The sequence below is a fragment of the Schistocerca cancellata genome, unplaced genomic scaffold (genome assembly GCF_023864275.1).
Source record: "Schistocerca cancellata isolate TAMUIC-IGC-003103 unplaced genomic scaffold, iqSchCanc2.1 HiC_scaffold_351, whole genome shotgun sequence".
Lineage (NCBI taxonomy): Eukaryota > Metazoa > Arthropoda > Insecta > Orthoptera > Acrididae > Schistocerca > Schistocerca cancellata.
Genome location: NW_026046369.1, coordinates 162,501 through 170,000, shown reverse-complemented (window position 1 = coordinate 170,000; position 7,500 = coordinate 162,501). Strand labels below are relative to the sequence as shown.

Below are 7,500 nucleotides of genomic sequence, written 5' to 3'. Positions count from 1 at the left end.
AGTAAACTATGCAGGCCCACATAGATAGATCAAATACGCAAATGCCCCTATACATGCTGAACGTCTGTGCAAACAAAACGAACCACACGTCACCCGCACACTCTATCACCCACACACTCTATCACACACTACTCTCTGCCTGTAACAAACACAGATACAATAATTAAGCACCGGCATGGACCAACGTCCGGTGCATCCTATCCGCCACAGTACACCAACCAGACTATGATAACCAGGCCAGGAGGTCCAATCATAAAACAGAATATCCCACTCGTCCGACAACCACAATTGCTCAGATAAGCCACCAACACCCACACATGTCCTACACAGGGGTGCACCCAACATCACCACACTGCCTCGTCTTACAGCACAAACACACTGGCAGGAATGAAACACACAGGTCTGCCGCAACCACAGACACGGCTCGCCCCCCCCTCTCACTGGCGGAAAGCGCATCCCGACGTGACATAACTCCTTTGACACACTGACGCTGCCTCGGGCATCCACGTCCTACGGTCGATATCAACGAACCTCACCCCCCCCCCCCCCCCACAACACGCCATCCCATACCACATTGTGTACCGTACCCAAACCTAACGTGTACTGTACTACAACGCAATGTGTACCATAACACAACCCAGTTTGTACCTTAACCTAACCTATGTCACCTTAACCTAACCTATGTCACCTTAACCTAACCTATGTCACCTTAACCTAACCTATGTCACCTTAACCTAACCTATGTCACCTTAACCTAACCTATGTCACCTTAACCTAACCTATGTCACCTTAACCTAACCTATGTCACCTTAACCTAACCTATGTCACCTTAACCTAACCTATGTCACCTTAACCTAACCTATGTCACCTTAACCTAACCTGTGTTGCACCTTAACCTACCTCAATTTGCACCGCAATGTAACTCAATTTGCACCGCAATGTAACTCAATTTGCACCGCAATGTAACTCAATTTGCACCGCAATGTAACTCAATTTGCACCGCAATGTAACTCAATTTGCACCGCAATGTAACGCAATTTGCACCGCAATGTAACGCAATTTGCACCGCAATGTAACGCAATTTGCACCGCAATGCTAACGCAATTTTGTACCGCAATCTACTCACCCCCATGTTGTGCCTTAACCTAACCCACGTTTGTGCCTTAACCTAACCCACGTTGCTTGCCTACCGCAATCTACCCCCATGTTGTGCCTTAACCTAACCCACGTTGTGCCTTAACCTAACCCACGTTGTGCCTTAACCTAACCCACGTTGTGCCTTAACCTAACCCACGTTGTGGCTTAACCTAACCCACGTTGTGGCTTAACCTAACCCACGTTGTGGCTTAACCTAACCCACGTTGTGGCTTAACCTAACCCACGTTGTGGCTTAACCTAACCCACGTTGTGGCTTAACCTAACCCACGTTGTGGCTTAACCTAACCCACGTTGTGGCTTAACCTAACCCACGTTGTGGCTTAACCTAACCCACGTTGTGGCTTAACCTAACCCACGTTGTGGCTTAACCTAACCCACGTTGTGGCTTAACCTAACCCACGTTGTGGCTTAACCTAACCCACGTTGTGGCTTAACCTAACCCACGTTGTGGCTTAACCTAACCCACGTTGTGGCTTAACCTAACCCACGTTGTGGCTTAACCTAACCCACGTTGTGGCTTAACCTAACCCACGTTGTGGCTTAACCTAACCCACGTTGTGGCTTAACCTAACCCACGTTGTGGCTTAACCTAACCCACGTTGTGCCTTAACCTAACCCACGTTGTGCCTTAACCTAACCCACGTTGTGCCTTAACCTAACCCACGTTGTGCCTTAACCTAACCCACGTTGTGCCTTAACCTAACCCACGTTGTGGCTTAACCTAACCCACGTTGTGGCTTAACCTAACCCACGTTGTGCCTTAACCTAACCCACGTTGTGCCTTAACCTAACCCACGTTGTGCCTTAACCTAACCCACGTTGTGCCTTAACCTAACCCACGTTGTGCCTTACCCTGCTCTGTAATTGGCATATGACACGTTACATTAATGTATTGTTGTCCAACCGCAACCGGCTCAGAATGTTGTGTACACAGCTATGTGTCATCTCCCCATAACAGCTGCATTGCAGTGTGGTACGCCATAGAGACGTGTGGGAGTAATGGACGCAGTGGATGGCGATCAGCATGAGCCGTCTGTTCATGTAGTGGCGCGTGTATGCAGACGTAGTAGTCTCTTCTCACACAATGTGATAGCACGGTGCCCCGCGTTCCACATCTGCGACATGCTACAGAGGCCGGTTGACAGTTGGTCGCGCAATGGAGATCGCATATGTACGGGGGCACCTTCCACGTGCCCTCTAGTCGGGCACATTTTGTTGCGTGGATGTGAGCGAATGTAGTGTGTCTTGACACCTGACAGGCAGGCATGCAATAATAGTTGACTTTGCAAACGGGGATGGACGTGTACGTTTACTGGTGACGTTACGCAAATGAACAACTGGTAACCCGTTGTGGTGCGGTTGATCTTGCTGGAGGTACATCTGTGAGGGCAACGATCGGTACAGCTACGAAGCGGTCCCCACCATACCAACGAACGTGAATGTGAATCTGGGTGTGAAGCGATACGCGGCTGTGGGTGGGTGGGACTGTCCCCGGCCGGTGAGGGGGGGCCGCCCGGCGTGCTGGCCGCGCGGTGCGTGGGCGCACGCGCTACAGCCGGCTGGTGGGGGCGCCCAGTGGCAGGCGCGCCGGCCGACGGACGCGGCAGGCGGCGCAGCTGCGCGCCGGGGCACCCTGCGCGCGGCGCCGTGCAGCCAAAGTGGGTCCTCGCGGACCCGGTGCGAAGCGCGGTGGACATCTGCAGTGTGCTGGTCCGATTGAGGACTGTGTGCGTTGAGGATGCGCCGCCGCCCGGCACTCGGCGCCGCGACGCCGTCTGCTGCTCGGTCGCCCCAGCGGTTCTCGCTGGTGGTTTGTATCGCAGTTGTGCGGACGTGTTGGCACGTGCGCTGTGCTGGGAGAGTTCGCTTCGGCACCCACGTGGGGCCTTTGCCCTTCTGTGGCGCTGGCGTTGGAGCTGCCGGTCACCGTAGGTGGCGCGTGTTGTCTCCCGCCGGCAATGCCACGACAGCACGCTCCCGGGCCTCTGTCGGCAGCGGCAAGCTCAGTTGGGAGCACGGGTGGTCGCACCTAAAGCGTCTACTCGCCTAACTCCGGGCGATTGCGCCTCTCTCGAACCCGACCAAGTACTTAGGACGGCGCTGCGCGCCGCCGGGACCTGAGAGGGTTTCGAGGTGTATTGTGCAGGGGAGCCCAGCCTCCTCCTGTTTGCAGAATAATTGAGCGGACGCTTGCGTGTTCGCGCGCGGGCCCCCGGGACACACTCCCGGGCGGCCGGCTGCTCAGCTCTAGTTGACGCAGCTCCCTGGTTGATCCTGCCAGTAGTCATATGCTTGTCTCAAAGATTAAGCCATGCATGTCTCAGTACAAGCCGCATTAAGGTGAAACCGCGAATGGCTCATTAAATCAGTTATGGTTCCTTAGATCGTACCCACGTTACTTGGATAACTGTGGTAATTCTAGAGCTAATACATGCAAACAGAGTCCCGACCAGAGATGGAAGGGACGCTTTTATTAGATCAAAACCAATCGGTCGGCTCGTCCGGTCCGTTTGCCTTGGTGACTCTGAATAACTTTGGGCTGATCGCACGGTCCTCGTACCGGCGACGCATCTTTCAAATGTCTGCCTTATCAACTGTCGATGGTAGGTTCTGCGCCTACCATGGTTGTAACGGGTAACGGGGAATCAGGGTTCGATTCCGGAGAGGGAGCCTGAGAAACGGCTACCACATCCAAGGAAGGCAGCAGGCGCGCAAATTACCCACTCCCGGCACGGGGAGGTAGTGACGAAAAATAACGATACGGGACTCATCCGAGGCCCCGTAATCGGAATGAGTACACTTTAAATCCTTTAACGAGTATCTATTGGAGGGCAAGTCTGGTGCCAGCAGCCGCGGTAATTCCAGCTCCAATAGCGTATATTAAAGTTGTTGCGGTTAAAAAGCTCGTAGTTGGATTTGTGTCCCACGCTGTTGGTTCACCGCCCGTCGGTGTTTAACTGGCATGTATCGTGGGACGTCCTGCCGGTGGGGCGAGCCGAAGGCGTGCGACCGCCTCGTGCGTGTTCGTGCGTCCCGAGGCGGACCCCGTTGAAATCCTACCAAGGTGCTCTTTATTGAGTGTCTGGGTGGGCCGGCACGTTTACTTTGAACAAATTAGAGTGCTTAAAGCAGGCAAGCCCGCCTGAATACTGTGTGCATGGAATAATGGAATAGGACCTCGGTTCTATTTTGTTGGTTTTCGGAACCCGAGGTAATGATTAATAGGGACAGGCGGGGGCATTCGTATTGCGACGTTAGAGGTGAAATTCTTGGATCGTCGCAAGACGAACAGAAGCGAAAGCATTTGCCAAGTATGTTTTCATTAATCAAGAACGAAAGTTAGAGGTTCGAAGGCGATCAGATACCGCCCTAGTTCTAACCATAAACGATGCCAGCCAGCGATCCGCCGCAGTTCCTCCGATGACTCGGCGGGCAGCCTCCGGGAAACCAAAGCTTTTGGGTTCCGGGGGAAGTATGGTTGCAAAGCTGAAACTTAAAGGAATTGACGGAAGGGCACCACCAGGAGTGGAGCCTGCGGCTTAATTTGACTCAACACGGGAAACCTCACCAGGCCCGGACACCGGAAGGATTGACAGATTGATAGCTCTTTCTTGATTCGGTGGGTGGTGGTGCATGGCCGTTCTTAGTTGGTGGAGCGATTTGTCTGGTTAATTCCGATAACGAACGAGACTCTAGCCTGCTAACTAGTCGCGTGACATCCTTCGTGCTGTCAGCGATTACTTTTCTTCTTAGAGGGACAGGCGGCTTCTAGCCGCACGAGATTGAGCAATAACAGGTCTGTGATGCCCTTAGATGTTCTGGGCCGCACGCGCGCTACACTGAAGGAATCAGCGTGTCTTCCTAGGCCGAAAGGTCGGGGTAACCCGCTGAACCTCCTTCGTGCTAGGGATTGGGGCTTGCAATTGTTCCCCATGAACGAGGAATTCCCAGTAAGCGCGAGTCATAAGCTCGCGTTGATTACGTCCCTGCCCTTTGTACACACCGCCCGTCGCTACTACCGATTGAATGATTTAGTGAGGTCTTCGGACTGGTACGCGGCATCGACTCTGTCGTTGCCGATGCTACCGGAAAGATGACCAAACTTGATCATTTAGAGGAAGTAAAAGTCGTAACAAGGTTTCCGTAGGTGAACCTGCGGAAGGATCATTACCGACTAGACTGCATGTCTTTCGATGTGCGTGTCGTGTCGCGCAACACGCTACCTGTACGGCAGCAGCCGTGCGCCGCGTGCGGAACCACGCGTGCCTCTCAAAACTAACGGAAATGTTGTGTGGTACGAGCGCTGAAGCTCTGGAGCGGCTGGCCTGCGGCACCTGGCGCCTCGCGCCGGTTTTGAATGACTTTCGCCCGAGTGCCTGTCCGCTCCGGTGTGGAGCCGTACGACGCCCATCGGCCGTGAGGCCGTTGGACACAGGAATGCTGGAACAGGGGCCGTCAAACGCCTCAGTCCCGCCTATGCAACTGTCTTGAAAGAGACAGTGGAAACTAAATGAAAAAGATCACCCAGGACGGTGGATCACTCGGCTCGTGGGTCGATGAAGAACGCAGCAAATTGCGCGTCGACATGTGAACTGCAGGACACATGAACATCGACGTTTCGAACGCACATTGCGGTCCATGGATTCCGTTCCCGGGCCACGTCTGGCTGAGGGTCGGCTACGTATACTGAAGCGCGCGGCGTTTGTCCCGCTTCGGAGACCTGGGAGTGTCGTGGCCGCCTGTGGGGCCGGCCGCGTCTCCTCAAACGTGCGATGCGCGCCCGTCGCCTGGCGGTTCGCATACCGGTACTTTCTCGGTAGCGTGCACAGCCGGCTGGCGGTGTGGCGTGCGACACCTCGTACAACGACCTCAGAGCAGGCGAGACTACCCGCTGAATTTAAGCATATTACTAAGCGGAGGAAAAGAAACTAACAAGGATTCCCCCAGTAGCGGCGAGCGAACAGGGAAGAGTCCAGCACCGAACCCCGCAGGCTGCCGCCTGTCGTGGCATGTGGTGTTTGGGAGGGTCCACTACCCCGACGCCTCGCGCCGAGCCCAAGTCCAACTTGAATGAGGCCACGGCCCGTAGAGGGTGCCAGGCCCGTAGCGGCCGGTGCGAGCGTCGGCGGGACCTCTCCTTCGAGTCGGGTTGCTTGAGAGTGCAGCTCCAAGTGGGTGGTAAACTCCATCTGAGACTAAATATGACCACGAGACCGATAGCGAACAAGTACCGTGAGGGAAAGTTGAAAAGAACTTTGAAGAGAGAGTTCAAAAGTACGTGAAACCGTTCTGGGGTAAACGTGAGAAGTCCGAAAGGTCGAACGGGTGAGATTCACGCCCATCCGGCCACTGGCTCCCGCCCTCGGCAGATGGGGCCGGCCGCCCGCGCGGAGCAATCCGCGGCGGGGTCGTGTCCGGTTGCCTTTCCACTCGCCGCGGGGTGGGGCCGTTCCGGTGTGCGGTGGGCCGCACTTCTCCCCTAGTAGGACGTCGCGACCCGCTGGGTGCCGGCCTACGGCCCGGGTGCGCAGCCTGTCCTTCCGCGGGCCTCGGTTCGCGTCTGTTGGGCAGAGCCCCGGTGTCCTGGCTGGCTGCTCGGCGGTATATCTGGAGGAGTCGATTCGCCCCTTTGGGCGCTCGGGCTCCCGGCAAGCGCGCGCGGTTCTTCCCGGATGACGGACCTACCTGGCCCGGCCCCGGACCCGCGCCGCTGTTGGCTCGGGATGCTCTCGGGCGGAATAATCGCTCCCGTCAGCGGCGCTTCAGCTTTGGACAATTTCACGACCCGTCTTGAAACACGGACCAAGGAGTCTAACATGTGCGCGAGTCATTGGGCTGTACGAAACCTAAAGGCGTAATGAAAGTGAAGGTCTCGCCTTGCGCGGGCCGAGGGAGGATGGGGCTTCCCCGCCCTTCACGGGGCGGCGGCCTCCGCACTCCCGGGGCGTCTCGTCCTCATTGCGAGGTGAGGCGCACCTAGAGCGTACACGTTGGGACCCGAAAGATGGTGAACTATGCCTGGCCAGGACGAAGTCAGGGGAAACCCTGATGGAGGTCCGTAGCGATTCTGACGTGCAAATCGATCGTCGGAGCTGGGTATAGGGGCGAAAGACTAATCGAACCATCTAGTAGCTGGTTCCCTCCGAAGTTTCCCTCAGGATAGCTGGTGCTCGTACGAGTCTCATCCGGTAAAGCGAATGATTAGAGGCCTTGGGGCCGAAACGACCTCAACCTATTCTCAAACTTTAAATGGGTGAGATCTCCGGCTTGCTTGATATGCTGAAGCCGCGAGCAAACGACTCGGATCGGAGTGCCAAGTGGGCCACTTTTGGTAAGCAGAAC

At 55.5% G+C, this 7,500-nt stretch overlaps 3 non-coding genes across 3 annotated transcripts in view; all 3 read left to right on the top strand.

The window, feature by feature from the left end:
- Positions 1-3,419: 3,419 nt before the first annotated feature.
- LOC126118359 (small subunit ribosomal RNA) lies at positions 3,420-5,328 on the top strand. The gene has a single exon (XR_007525786.1). It is a non-coding gene; the product is annotated as a small subunit ribosomal RNA (ribosomal RNA).
- Positions 5,329-5,679: 351 nt separating this feature from the next.
- On the top strand, positions 5,680-5,834 carry LOC126118345 (5.8S ribosomal RNA). The gene has a single exon (XR_007525775.1). It is a non-coding gene; the product is annotated as a 5.8S ribosomal RNA (ribosomal RNA).
- A 188-nt stretch (positions 5,835-6,022) lies between these two features.
- The window catches only part of LOC126118375 (large subunit ribosomal RNA), a 4,222-nt gene continuing 2,744 nt past the window's right edge, over positions 6,023-7,500 (top strand). Inside the window, exon 1 of the ribosomal RNA XR_007525800.1 lies at positions 6,023-7,500. This exon is cut by the window's right edge and continues 2,744 nt beyond it. This is a non-coding gene — a ribosomal RNA (large subunit ribosomal RNA).